The sequence below is a fragment of the Natrix helvetica genome (assembly GCF_964273705.1).
Source record: "Natrix helvetica genome assembly, chromosome: 2".
NCBI classification, from domain to species: Eukaryota; Metazoa; Chordata; class Lepidosauria; order Squamata; family Natricidae; genus Natrix; species Natrix helvetica.
This window is the reverse complement of record NC_138552.1, coordinates 59635819-59651141: the sequence shown is the minus strand read 5'-3', so window position 1 is coordinate 59651141 and position 15323 is coordinate 59635819. Positions and strand designations below refer to the sequence as shown.

Sequence of the window (15323 nt, the reverse complement as noted above, 5' to 3'; positions counted from 1 at the left end):
CAAGAGAAAACATATCATTATTATTGCATTTATAATTATAATGATAAATTACGGTATTAAATATAATTTGCCTTGATATAATTATATTATTACACATAATGCATTTACATATTATTTTTATAGACTTATAAATTATATTTAAAAAAGCAGAAGCAGTCTTACCAGCTGTATTACAACAAAACATATGATGAGAAATGTTAAAAGATTGTTTGTAAGCAAACATAATATGAAGTTTTAAGCAGGAAATATGAAGACACATCTTGAAATCTATTTCCTTCCTGACTTTCTTCATGGATTTTTCTTTTTCTTTTTTCATTTTTGCTATCTGATGTGGATCAGCAATGCCTCAGTTCCTCTCTGAAAATTTTTGAGTTAATTTTTCTTTTTAACCTATCTCCATGAATGGAGAGATAGTAGAAATTATGCCTCTAGTGATTATGGAAAATGCAGAATCTAAGAAATAATATTTTTAAAAACTAAAACCTAGTTATACTACTGTGAATTAGCAACCCAAACAGTACCAGTTGTGGACATTCGTTATATGTAGACCTTGAAAAAGGCCCCAAGAGTTGCCAATTGTAAAGTTTAGTAAGATAAATCCTTGTAAACACATTATTTTTCAAGTTTCACAGAGAAAATGTTACGTAAGATTTTTTTAAATGATAAAACTGTAAATAACCTCTATAAAGATCATATGAAGTTCACTGAGAATTCATTATACATATGCTTAGAGCATCTGCTTTCATTTTCATGCTGAACTGAAAATAAAATGGCAATATCCTTGCTAATAATTGTCACTGGACTACTTTAGTGACTATTATTCTCATAGTTTTCTCCTGAGGCAAAACAGACCAATTTTTTTAGACCTTAGAGGAGACAAAAACAAATGGCATCTCCTCAGACCGATCACTACTCTAGCGTAAAGCTAGATTCTTCAGACTGCAGAGAACTAACAATAGTGGGTTCTTAACAAAGATTTTTCCCCATTAATGTGTTTTATACTTTACTTAGATATGACAGCTTTGTCTTGGACACAATTGTCTAATGATGTTGTGATTTGTAATACACAATAAAACATAGTTGAATCTAGGTGGGGGGAAATCTCCACTCAACACAACATGTAATTTTTTATTACTCTTTACTCATTGCTATGCTTCTTTACCACTCTAGTAAAGTTTACTGCTAAACTACTATCTTGTGTATATAGTACACAATATGCTCTTCCAAACTGTGTTTCGTGTATGTATATGTGTGTGTGTGGTAGTCCTCGACGTATGTCCACAATTGAGCCCAAAATTTATGTTGTTAAGTGAGACATTCATTAAGTGAGTTTCCCCCCATTTTACGGCCTTTCTTGCCTCAGTTGTTAAGTGAATCACCACAGTTGATAAGTTAGTAGCCCAGTTGTTAAGTGACTCTGGCTTCCAGTTGAATTTGCTTACCAGAAGGTTGCAAAAGGGGATCACATGATCTTGAGACACAGCAACAGTCATAAGTATGAACTAGTTGCCAAGCATCTGGATTTTGATCACATGATCATGGGAATGCTGCACAGTTTTTCACATAACTGTGAAAATGGTCATGTCACTTTTTCAAGGTCAAATGACATCAAAAGTCATTAAGCGAACTGTTGTAAGTTGAAGACAGTATAATGTAAATAATTTAAATGCTTCTGGTGGGCTAGAAAAAAATATGTTCATGTGTAATTGTAGTGGAACATCCAACTCTACAGGATATATAAATTAAATTATAATAATAATTTAATAAATAAAGTCTGCAGGACAGAAACCTGGAGATGTTAAACTTCCTACCAGAAGCCTTCTGGGTCTTCACACCCTGGACCTATTCTGGGATAGCACTTTAATAATTCCTGTTGAGGGTAAAATGGATTGATTATATAGAGAATAAATACCAGACTAGGAGTTATTATGTAGCCTTTAGGTAAGAATGCTTAGATTGATAGATGATCAGAGTAAATAATATACGGGATGTTTGGAATTGTTAGAGTGGTATACAGCGGAAGTCAGGGGGGTGGGTTTCTGTGGGAGGTGGGGGAGGGTTAGGGTGGAGGGTGGGGCATTATATTTGTATGAATAAATTAGATGATGGGATTAATGAAACAATGTTATTTTAGGAGAAATTTATATTAAGAGTTATATATGTTAAATTAGCTTAGAAGATGGTATTAATGTGTTATTATTAATCTAAGAGAAATTTACATTGTGTTTGTTGGGAGGAGAGGGGATACAATATGAGTAATTTACTTTAAGATGGGGGGAGGAGAGGGGGCAAAGTATTTGGTATAATATTTGAATGTGAATTTTTGCGGGGGGGTTGGGGGCGGTATAGCTTTTGTATGAGATTTACAATGTATGGCGGGGGGGGTGAAAAGGGGGAAAATCTGTTTGTACAAAACTCTTTTAATAAAAAATAAATAAAAAATTCCTGTTGCCATCCACTAATCTTCCCAGCAATGCCTTATATGATATCCAGCTGCAGAAAGATTGGGGATGTAGCATACATATCAGAAGTTTCCCTAGTTTTTGGATTATAAATGCAAGAGAGAGAGAGAGTATTTTCAGACTTGCAAATACTCTGTACTTAAAGATAGAATACAATAAAGATAGAATTAACACCCCTCCTTGTTTGAAGTATCTTGTGAGAACAATTAACCAGTGGAGCAGCTAGCCCTCAGAAGTTGTGGGTGCTTTATCACTGGAGGTTTTTAAGAAGACACTAACTAGTCACTAGTTTAAAATGATATAAGGCCGTGATGGTGAACTTATGGCACGCGTGCTACAAGTGGTATGCAGAGCTATATTTGCTGGCATGGTAGCCCTCAGCTCTGGCGGCGCATGCGTGGGCTGGCCATCTGATTTTCAGCCTTCTGGAGGGCTGGGGAGACCATTTTCACGCTCCCCAGCCTTCCAGAAACCCTCCAGAGCCTAGAGAAGTTTGTCCCCAAACTTCCGGTTAGCCCATTGGGCCTGTTTTTCACCCTCTCCAAGCTCCGGAGTCTTTCCTGAAGGCTGGGGAGGGTGAAAAACGGGCCCAATAGGCCAACTGGAAGTTTAGAAATGATCCATTTCTGCCTTCCAGAGTGCCTCTGGGGACCCAGGGGAGGCCGTTTTCACTCTCCCCAGGCTTCAGGAAAGCCTCCAGAGCCTGGGGAGGGTGATATTTCCCCCTCCCATATGTGGGGGTCGTGCACGCATGCCCAGATGGGTGGGACACATTCCATTGGGGGTCTGGACCCGCACAGACACAATTTTGTCATGCCTTTGGAAAACGGTCAGCCATCACTGATATAAGATCTCCTGCTTGAGCAGGGGATTGAACTAGAAGTCCTCCAAGGTCCTGTCCAGCTCTATTCTGATTGATTAATTGATATTATAGTGGCTGAATATCCAGGTATTTACAAATGCATATATTTGATAAGGTCAGTGTTCTAGCTAGAAATTAGATTTTAGGTCACATGACTGAAGAAAGTAAATAAGATGACAATATTTAATAATTGAGTGTTAATTGGCAAGAACAGATTGTTCTCATATACCTCTACTATTTATATAGGTTATGTATAATCAGTTTGGTATAGTGATTAAGGCATCAGACTAGATACTGTGAGTTCTAATCTGTCTTAGTCACAAAGCCAGCTGGATAACCTCGGGATCAGACACTTTCTCTCAGCTCTAGAAAAGAGACAATTGCAAACCACTTCTGAAAAACCTTACTAAAAAAACCATAGAGACTTGTTCAAGAAGTCTCTACGAATGATTGAATGGGGGACAGGGTGGGGCAGAGCTTCACTACCTTAGAACTAAAAATTCACTTATCTTTTTTTTAATGCTAACAAAAACAAAACAACATATTACTGTAAAATACAAAGTGATGATGGTTTTCCCCTTAATTATATCTCTTTGTGACTGTATGATGAATAATAGAAATACTATGAAGACCTCATAATTCACATTTTTCTTGAACATTCATTTAATTTCAAATGACTACTATTTTAGAACTATCATACATATTGGGAAGATCATAAAAATATGTAACAGCAAACATTTACCCATATCTCAAGTAAAAAACTCATAGTGGGGGTTATGATGTGCATTAAATAAATAAAATTAAATTCATAGGGTTCTCAAAATATGTCTTCAGTATTAACAACAAGAAAAGTATAAAACCTCATGTACTCCAATGAGAAATGCAACTGTTTTTATAAAAAAAGGTTTGGGAACAAATATTTTTCAAGGTATAAACATAATTGGAATATCAGAATTATTATTGGGACACTGGTACATTTAAAGATTCATATTAGATTATTTCACATTATAATTAAATTTCAATACATATTATTAGGCGGTTTAAGATCCACTTTTTTTGTAAATTGCATTCATAAATTTGCAAAATGAAAAGTAACTTTTGTGATTTTGTACACTGCAGTATAAAATTTAGGATGTCTACATAGATTTCTAATGGTTTTATTCTAGATTTTTCATTCCACCTACACTTTTCTGTTTTAATATCTTTTGAAAATAGAAAAAAATAAAACTTTCATGGATCCAAGAATTGATGGAAGAGAATATTTGTAAGAACATTTGTAATGTTTGAATCCAATTCCTGCTGATTATAACAGAATTGCATGCAGTTCTATTTTCTCCTATAAAACAACATAAAAATAATCATAGATGGTTGCAAACAACAATTCAAACAAAATAACTAGTGAAAACTATACATTTGGATCTACCATATGATTTTCCATCAACTTATAATTTGTGATTAATTATTCAGATGTTTTGAAAATTATTCAGAATATGAGTTTATGTACTTGCAATTCTATTTTTTTCTTTAAAGTGTTCTTTTCATCCTGCAGTCTAGACTATATACCAAGCAAATAGTAGCATTTTATGCCTGAATGCAGCAACATCAGACACTGTTAACAAAGCCGATGGCTTTCTCAATAGGAACATATGGCTTTGAAAGCTGTACCATCTGAAAAGCTGGACAAAGACAAATTTGAGGCCTTTGAATTGAGGTGCTGAAGAAAATTGTTAAGAGTACCTCAAACCATAGTAGGACAAATGTTTTATGAAGTAAAACAGATTGCTCTCTGAATTTACTAATAATGAAGCTAAAGCTTACAACTGTTGAGCGCATAACTCAAAAGTAAGAGTTCTTGGAGAAGATCCTAGTGCCTAGAAAAATTGAAGGCAATGAAAAATGTCAGACAATGTAGCTAGATACTATTACTGATGTCACAAGCATGAGAGTTTACAGGAATTCAAAGAAGCAGTTATTGATACACAATCCAGCAAGTCACAAAGAGACAGGAGTGATTAAATAACTCGAAAACAACATGCCTAGTGTTCCTTTAAATTGAGTTACCTGACTTCAAATCCCTACTCTATTACAAAGCTCATTTGTGACTTTCATTCAGCTATTGGGCTGGTTCCAGAGTAAGTCTTTGAAATACATGTAAGTTAACCTTGTCCTGACTAACTTGAGCTATTAATTTCTGTGGGAAAAGGATGACTAAAACAGGCTAAGATAACCCTGGTTAAATTCAAAAACAATACCTGGGATCATATGTGTTAATTTTTTTAACTATTACATAGAAACTGCATTTAAAATCTTGACTGCAGAAGCAATTTTTCATGAGGGTACCACTATATTCTATTATTCAAGAAAAATTCAGGCTTCCGGTCTTTGTCTCCGTGTCACCCAGAAGAATCTCTTGTGGATTGCTATTTCCTGAACCCTCTGGAGAGAAAATTTTTCTCTGTTGCTAGACTGACTAAAGAAACTCCCAGCTGCTTGGATCTTCTGCCTCCTGAACTCATCTGCCTGCTCTACTTCTTCAGCTGTCCAGTCTCTACACTGACTGATCTCTCTGTTTTATAAACTATGTCTCCAAAAAGACCACCACCTGGAAAACCTGGCTTTGCTACCTCTGCACCGACATCTGCAACATCCAGTCCTGCTACACAGTCAAAGATTACAGAACTGATGCAACCTAAGAGTACAGAGATGGATTTGCAACAAATGCTTCAACAACTCATACAGGGCCAGGAAGAAATTAAGAAACAATTAAAGGAAATGAAGGAAGAAATGAAAGAGAATCAAGTCCAAATTTATAAGAACTCACAGAGACTGGACCTTGTGGAGGGTGGGGTGGCGGAGGCGAGGTGGGGGGTAGAAGCTTTGCAGAAGGGTAACAAAGAACTTGATATCCAACAAATGAAAACAGAATTTGAGAGAATGTCCTTTTATCTTAGATTTCAAAATGTTATAGAAGCAGATGGGGAAAACATAAGGGACATCATGACTAATATCTTAGCTGAATATATACACAAAGATAAACAACAGATGGAATGGGAGATAGACCTGGTCTATAGAGTGAACTCAGCATATGCCAGAACACACAATGTACCCAGGGAGGTCCATATCAAATTTCTTAGGAAAAGCACAAGAGACATAATTCTGGGTGTACAAAGGGGGCAAACATTGACATATCACGACAGGGAGATAACCATCTTGAAGCAGATCCCAAAAAAATTAGGGAGAAAAGGAAAAATTATTCGCAATTGGCGAATAAATTATACCAGAAAGGGGTGTGGTTTAGATGGTTGATGCCTGAAGGGATGCTGATATTCTGGGAGGAGACAAGAATCAGAATCAATACACCCATAGAGGCTCAGGCCTTTATGGAAAAAAATAAAGCGAACCTAGAAAAAACAGAAGACTCTTCAACGGTCACACAGGACACGGGAGGGGCCGGAGCTCTGCCAGCGGGGGGAGAAGGGGCAACACTAAGAAAGCTCAGATCACAAAAATGAATAAGAAAATCACATTGTTATAAACAGACTGAAAGTAATAATGAAATCATATCTAGACTATATATCATAATATATAAGCTGATTGAAAATTTTTTATAGAATTAATATGCTGATTTTATACGATTTTGTATTAATGTTTTATACATAGATGTATCTTATGAGTTTGGAGGGAGGGGGCGTCTGCCACACTTGCAACTGCCAAAATTTGTATACCATTCCACCTACCCTTTTCCTTATAAATGTTTTTAAAAACCAATAAAATTTTCTGGGAAAAAAAATATTACCTGCCTCCACACTCCTTATCTAAAAACACATTTTTGATATTAAATTATGTATAACTCTGAATGTGTATCAATACACTACATATATAACCACATTGAGGGAATGTGAAGAACAATAAGTGGCTTGCAAGTTCTTTTCTAGATTTGCATGGAATAGTGTGAGCAAATTTGATTGGCTATAATTGACAAAATCTGCCCCAAAAAACTGGTATTATCCTTACCAGTTTCAAGGACTTTATAGTCCATAATTTCTTAATCTGACTAAAAATATTATTTGAAAGCCTTAACTGACCAAGGGCATGTTAAGCAGCAAAGCATCTATGATGTTCATAGCATGCTACTTAGAATGTAAGATAAGAAAGTATATAAGAGTATGAATTAACAAATGAAGTGCATGAAAGAGCTATAGTATGTTGTGGATCTATGAAATTAAGACAAAGAGAAATAATGTAATAAATCTGAATGAAGGTGGGATGAGCTAATGGAGTGAATGAATACATAGAAGGTGAAAGTGTTGATTAATTTTGAAACAAAAGGCTAAAACATACATCCTAAAATATGTCATGCAGCAAGTTTTCTATATTTTAAAAAATGTTTTTATTAGGCAAACATTAAAAATGTTGGACATAGTGCAATATTTCTGGCATAGTCATTTCCATATAGGTTTTAGCTCTTACAACAATAAACAGTTTATATCCATTACATAGGTATGTGTAATCGGTCAAATGTCCTACCCATTATACCCATATCTAAAATATGTCATGCAACAAGTTTTCTATATTCTTGTAGATCCATTTTAAAGGTGGTATCATGAGTTCATCCCTCTTTTTTTTTGCATCCTATTCCCTCACGAAATATCCAATTAGAAGAAAAGGCTCAAATGGACGCATCATGCTTTTCTCTTTTGACCAGTCAAATCAATTTGTTTTTCCTTAGTTCCCCAAATTTTCATTCTACGCAGTTCTACTGATTTCCTCAAATAGTTTTCAAAGGATATGTTATGTTTATAAAAGGAATATACATAGATAGTGGGTTGTGCAGAAGAAGCAAACAGCTCTATTATTTTTCCTTTTTGTGAAAGAGACAAGTGGTTTGATTGTGTGGGTGTGGATTTGGCTGTTGCTCAGTTTCAGAATTGATGCAAATTTTAAATACAATGGGAAGAAATCTGTAGAGGGCTGAAAAACAACATTAGCAGCAGGACTACCTTTACTATTCAACTAAATACTTGCACATTCTTTACCCATAATAGAAAGAATATAGTAAAATGAATGTGACATATTATTGAAAGAAATGAGTGATTGATAATTTGGATGTATTACTGTATATATACCATGGTAACATTTGTTTGTAAAATAGCACTTGAATGATTGATAGAAACCTATGCCATAATAAATTGGCTATTTTTTTGGATGCTGTTAGATTCTTCAATCATTGTTGCTATTTTAGTTACATGAAATAGATCTCATGTTATGTTTCATATGTATTCAAGCAATATATATTCACATCGTTGTATTTATAATTCCTTTCCTATCTAGTTTCCTCTAGAATCTTTTGTTCCTATTTTATTTTATTACATTGTAGGAATTTCCCTCCTATTTAACATATTCATCATTCTAATTTATTTATTTTTGAGCCATGAAGACAAAAAACGAAGCATTACTCATGTGTATTAAAAAAATTAACTGTGTTTTTTGTTTTTTCACAATATTCAAAAATAAAATTGTAACATGCAATACTGAAGAACATTTAGGAAGATAGCAAGATTGTTTAATCATGTAGTGAAAACAGGAAACATGGCGTGGGAAGAGAATCATGATTACAGCAAACACAAATATGAGTGTGGTTCACCACTGCACTATATTTTGCAGTGCCTTTTGGATGTTATTGTTATCTGTTGTGATTCACATACCACTGACCATGAGTATGTAACTGTATTATTAGCATCAATGATGTCTTTTAATAGTGAGATAAAATCTAATTCTAGTTGGCTTGCCATGTTTAAAACCTCTTCTATGCTCAGATAGCAGCTTCATTTCAGCATCCCTTTGCAAATATACACACTCCCTGAAGGCAGGTTACTACTTTTTTTGAGGGGGGGGGGCTGATTATGACTTGCTTGCATAAATACCAACGGTCCTACTCTTCTGCCTAAATGCCATCGTCATTCCTAGTCATTTTAGATAGTCGTTCTTCCTAGTATTGTTAGTTCATTCCCAAGTGTCCCTGTTTGTTCATGAAGTCTCTTCTGAAGTCTCTCTACCAGTTTAAATCAGTGAATGAGATGGTAATCTATCTCCATGTTCATTGGATCAATTTTCTGGTATAGATTTGATGCCAAACTTGGTGCCAAACGCTTAAGGAACATCTTAAGTTTATGAATGACCCTTGGAATGATGCCAAAGATGCTGCAAATGATTGAAACTGCTGGAAAAGACTTGCTGACCAATGTGCTTTGAACAGGATCTAATGATGAGGATGAGGATTTTGGATATTGACACCTTTATTGTACAATATTTCACTCTTTCTATCTTTCTTTTAACTTCTTTGAATCAGTTACTATCTGTCCATTGGTGTTCTTTAGTATTCCAATTCAAGAATGGAATCTCCTTCTGAATATAGAGATCTTTTGGAAGATTTTCCTTGTCTTTTTGTGTCTGTTTCCATCTTCAGTGTCTTTACAGATGTCACTATAAAAGTAACTCCATTTCTTTTTTTATTTTTCATGTCTGAGTAGTAAACAAAGTAATCTACTTACTGAAAATGTCTAATTCTGGTCTAATTCAATTTATTAATTCCTAAGGTGTCAATTATTATCATTTACATTTTAATTAAAATGTTTACTTTCTGCTACTACTGTTTACCTTCTGCAACCTACTTCATTTTATGAAGTAAATAAAATGGAAAATATGTCCATAAATGAAATGGGATTAACAACATAGTTATTTCAAAAATTATTTTCCTGAAAGTCATAAAGCAAATTCTTTATCTTAAGTTATATTTAAATGTATTTTAAGTACACTTAAGTGTATTTTTAAAAAAAACTTTCCTCCTTTGAAGATATGCAAAACTTTAGTTGCAATTTTCCAAATATTGTCCAAATATTATTTGGAAAATTATTTTATTATTTTACTCACATTTGGGAACTTGTGTTATTTTCAAATGATAGCTGAGGCAACACTTCTTTCTTCCCATTGGGGTAGCCACCATATTATAGTATCAGAATTTAATGAACAAGCAAAAGTTGTGTACTTTAATGTATTTTGGTACCATGGTGGTTGGCTGCCACAAACTGATCTCAGCCAGCTCCATTCAAAAGTAACATCATATGCAATAGAGAAACTTGGCAGATTAAGATTATTAATTTAGGTGATAAGCAAGTTCATTCATTACAGTTTCTAAACATGCCATGATGTTTTTATTCATAATTTTATAATCATCTCCATTATTCAAAGTAGGTTCAGAGCAGTGGTGGGATTCAAATAATTTAACAACCGGTTCTCTGCCCTAATGATTTCTTCCAACAACCAGATCACAGGGAGGGGCTTCTCCTGGTGCCGTCCACTAGGCAATGCCAACGGGCGACACCAAGGAGTAGGGCCTTCTCTGTGATGGGCCCAACCCTCTGGAATGACCTCCCCCCCGACATTAGAACCACCACTGACCTCTGCTCCTTCCGACAGAAATTGAAGACACACCTGTTCCGACTGGCTGGCCTGGCATAATTTATAACGTCTACCTCCTGGCATACATATTTTTACTGGTTTTTAGAGGGATTGTTTCTTTTAAACTTAATTTTACAGGATATTGGGGTTTTAAATTTTGTATATTCTAAATTATTTACTTAGCTGTACAGTTTTGTATATCTTTTTACCCTCCTCTTATATACGTATATAGGTATCTATCTATTTAATAATTTTAATTTGATGTATTTCCGATACGGACTGTACACCGCCCCGAGTCCCTTTTGGGAGAGGGGGCGGTCTATAAGCGCTAAGAAATAAATAAATAAATAATAAATCACCAAACTGCTCAGAAAGTTAACAACTGGTTCTCCTGAAGTGGTCAGAACTAGTTGAATCCTGGTTCAGAGCCAGGTCTGTGAAAGAGGCATAAAGTACAGTAATAGCAGATTTTAATTACCCCAACATATGTTGGAATATAAACTCTGCCAAGCAGTCCTTTCAGGAAATTCCTGGGTTTTTTTTCTCTTTCAGAGAGGGAAGGAAGACAGATGTTGGAAGTTCTTTAAAAAGAAGATCCTAAAAGCACAATTGCAAAAAGTTCCAAAGAAGAGTAAAAATAGAAGACAGTGGAAGAAAACAATATACAAAAAAAAAAAACCTATCGAGAATCTGAAGAAAAAAAGAACCTATGTAGGACATAGCCTACAGGCTGTTCAGAGTTAATTCCATGGTATCAGAAAAGCTAAGGTTCAGAATGAACTGAGGCTTGTTGGCAAAGAGACTAAAAAGAACTTCTTATAAGAAGAGGAATCCAGTCTCTTAATGAAGGTAACATTCATTCTTTAAAGAAAGACAAAACAAAGAAAAGGCAGAACTACTCATTTCCTATTTTGATTCTAGGTGGAATAAGTTCTGCCAGTCAGCTGTGAGCTATAGAATGAAGGGACAGGACAGGATTGGACAGGACTGAAATTCAAGGTAAATCGAAACATGTTACAGAATTGTTGGAGTTGAAATATTCTGACTGGATGTCTAAGTATTCTTGAGAATTAGTCTGACCTGAGCAAGGATTAGTGAAGCAGATTTTATTACTATAGCAGAAAAGAGGTTTATGTATAGGAAATATATTATAAACCTAGGAAGAAAGACCTCAGATTAGCAATCTTGCAGATAACAAATCAGGCTCGGTGCTAAATGATGAGGGGACAAAGTAAACTTTTACCTATTGTCATATTCTGGTGGTAGATAATGAGATGGTAAAGAAATAATGCCATTGGATTTGGACCCACAACTCCCTTTGACATTAGCTCATAAACATATCCACAATTTCATTCAACTCTTGAAGGTTCCTAATAAGTTTATCTGCCATCCTCTCATGGTTTTGAAGTATTTTAGTGAAACGTAAGGAAACTCTAGGTACTCAGGTATTAGACTTTACCTGTCGCCATCAGGCACTTCCTGTGAATAAATCTCCTTTCAGTTATAGTTATAAAAGCTGATTCACTAATCATTGCTCAGAATAGTATGCTGCTCTCAGAAATAACCATGTGCACATACAGAAGACTTCAACTTTAAATAGAAATAACTCTTTAAAGAAACAGAAATCTCCAGAGCCAGGTTAATTTTATAAAATATAGAGGATGGTCTGGGCAAATCTTAATTTTCCATTTTGAGGATAAAATGCCAGACAGCTGAAGGCAGAAAAATATTACCCTTAAGGTTCTAAAGCAGAAGAATAGAGAAGCAATGAAACAGATATAATAACAGTTTCTAGAATAATTCATAAACAGACTGAGTAATAAGCACCTTGAAAGCAATGCAATAATTAGGCATGGATTAGGCAACAAAAAGTCTTGCCAGATCCATATTATCTCAATTTTTGATTGGATGATTTTCTTAGCAGATTGTGGGAATACTGTAGATGGAATTCAAGTAAAGCATTTGACAAACTAGCCATGGCATTCTGATTAACAAGCTAGTTAAGTGTTGGATGGATGGCATGACAACTAAGTGAAAACACAGCTGGATAGCAAATTATACTCAAAGCGTATTCATTAAAACCTCTTCATCAGACTGGTAGAGAAAACCTAATACTACCACAAGGGTGATGTAGTTTTCTATAATTTTTAATGAATAACTTGAAAGAGAATATGGGAGGAATGATTGTCATATTTGCAGTTGGGTGGATAGCTCATACTTTGGAAGTCAAAAAGAAAATTCAAAATGTTCAGGTTAAAGGAATGGACTGATTCCTAGTTCAGTTTGGTTCAATGAATATATCCAAGTGAAAATATCTATCAGGGATGTATTAATTTATATTATTGCATTTAACTGAGCTTGGTTTCTATGATTTTATAAATTTGGCTCAGTTGGAAGCAACTTTGAAATCCTGCCGTGTTTTGAACTATTTGGATTTTTCATTTTTTAAAAAATAGCTGCATATCCAACCTAGATATAATTAAGATATATAAACATGTGATTTTTTTAAAGTGGCATATAAATTCTCATCTGAATAAAGAAATCCAACCACTGTTTGAGTATCCAGGACCATGGTTGAATCCAAGAATGTTGCCAAATTCTGAAGTCATAGGACAAATTCTGTGACATCTAAAACAGCCCAAATATCCCCACACAAGAAGTAGTTCTGAATATTCCCACACAAGAAGCATTTCTGACTCATTACACAATTTATCTTTCTATTCCCAAGTAAATATAAAATAGCATGAAGATTAAACCCTAAGGGAGACGAAAGATTGTGTTATCGTCCTTAAGAAAGGACAAGGGTTATGCCAGAATAATGTCTATTGCAAGATGGCATGAAAAGCCAGTAACAAAATTAAGAGGGAATATTTCTCAAATCCAGGTTGGATTCTTATTGTATAGGTTTAGCTGATGCTTTAATACAACTTCTATAATGGTTCAGTTAAAAAAAATAGTTTAGGTTTTTTTCTTTGCTTCCCTGATTATTCTGCTTCTGGGTTGAGAAAATGCAATTGTCTACTTTGGTTGAGTTCAGTCTTTCAGGGGTTGATTAAAAACGAAATGCTTCTCTGAGAATCTGGCAGAGGTTGTACCTCGTGTGAATATCCCACAGAAATTGTGCCAAAAACTACTGTTTCTACTCTCTTCTGCATCTGCCAGATCCTGTGAGAAATATAATTGGCAGTATGGAACTTTACAAGACCTTTACAGACATTCTTGATGGTAAATGACACTGCAGGGAAGCATAAAGATTGTGTCTGAAAATTTCCATAATAAACATGTGCTCCGAAAGTAAAAAAAGACATGGAGTTTTGTTTTGTTTCTGTTTTGCTATCTGTCACGCCTGGAGACTTAACAAGAAATATCAGCTCAGTTCCTGAGTACATGCTTTGCATTCAGAAGTTCACACATTCAATCCGGGGCATAGTGTTAGGAAAAAAGGGATTTGACACCCTAGAAAGCTACCATCAGTCAATATAAATCACAAATAAGCTATTCTATATACATGGGAACTAGGGGTCCAACTGAAAAAATTGTTGTTTTTTCAATTTCTAAAGTCAAATTTTTCACATGAAAATATACTGAGATCTTATAGGATCTCATGAGATGCAATCATTTTATATATCAGAATTTACATGATTTTAACTGTGATGTTGCCAGTTTTCACATGTTTAATGTAAACTGGCACAGTGGTATCAGGATGCCAAAAATGGATGGCTGACTCCTGCTATAGATTATGGTTTTTATTTTCATAAAGCATTTTCCTATTTTTTACATTTTATTTTTATCAAAAAAAATTGCGCGTGCGCACAAAATACCCTCTCTCAGCAAACCTGTAGTAAACCAGTTAGGAACCCACCATTGATACTAGAGATGCTTCAAGTCTTAGCTCTGTGGGGCCGGGTGAGCTCCCATCTGTCACCTCAGCTTCTGCCCACCTAGCAGTTTGAAAGCATGTTATATGCAAGTAGATAAATAGGTACCACTTTGGTGGGAAGACCAGCTGGCGCTTCATGTGGGCAGTCAAAACACTGGCCCTTCTCAGAGGTGACACCTGCCTGCAAGATGGGTTCAGTGGAGGAAGAGGACTTCAGATGATGCTACAAGATGCTGTTCGTCTTTCTTTCTTTATGGTGTAAAGCTAGGTTATCCTCTGTGGTGTTCCATGGATATTGCATGACTGTGAACAGAATGGGCTAGCAGTCTCAAGCAGCCAAAACCTAGTATGTGTTAGCCTGCTAATTGTAGTCTCCTGATTATTGTAACATTGCCATACCTTAAATAAATAAATAGACTGGTACAGAATGCAGCAATACGTTGCTAGCTTCCAGAAGAGCACGTATTACACTACTGTTCTACAAGTTGCATTGATTGCCAGTCTGCCTCTGTATCTAATCCAAGGTGCCATTTGTTTAAGCATCCTGAAATCTAGATGGATTACCTGTTTTTAAATAAGAGATAATAATTTTGTATTTGATTTTATACACTTCAAAAGGGCAGTACAGCTGCATCTGATCATTGTCACCCATTTAGCACTA

General features: G+C 35.1%; 1 protein-coding gene across 1 annotated transcript in view; it reads right to left on the bottom strand.

Annotated features, from left to right (window-relative positions):
* Positions 1 to 15323, bottom strand: part of MEGF10 (multiple EGF like domains 10) — a 102097-nt gene that overhangs the window by 52890 nt on the left and 33884 nt on the right. The window lies entirely within an intron of this gene.